Source organism: Engraulis encrasicolus, chromosome 15 (assembly GCF_034702125.1).
Source record: "Engraulis encrasicolus isolate BLACKSEA-1 chromosome 15, IST_EnEncr_1.0, whole genome shotgun sequence".
In the NCBI taxonomy this organism is placed as follows: Eukaryota; Metazoa; Chordata; class Actinopteri; order Clupeiformes; family Engraulidae; genus Engraulis; species Engraulis encrasicolus.
Window position 1 is genome coordinate 41,551,858 of NC_085871.1, and position 446 is coordinate 41,552,303.

Here is a 446-nt window from a genome sequence, read left to right on the forward strand (position 1 = left end):
TGTGTGTGTGTGTGTGTGTGTCTGTGTGTGTCTGTGTGTGTGCGTGTGCATGTGCGTGTGTGTCTGTGTGTGCATGTGCATGTGCGTGTGTGTGTGATGTGATGTGATAATGACTGTAGGGGGGCTGCAGGGCAGCTGGACAGCAGATCACACAACTGCCCTACAGAGGCCACGTGCAGCAACTACATATTTGGACAAACTTGAGTTAGACTGAAAATGGTCTTCATTAGACCTTCATGATCTTATGACAAAGCCTTATGGTCCAAATATGTCCAGTTTTAGATATATAGCCTATTGCTTTGTCATATTTGCAGTAACTAGAATATTCAACCTAATACCCAGGCTTTGAAGGCATTTTTCTTAGGTGCCGTTTCCACGTAGCAGGATATTTTTTTAGCAGGGTACTTTTTTCTCCTGGTTAGGTGTAAACGCAACATGTGGATGAA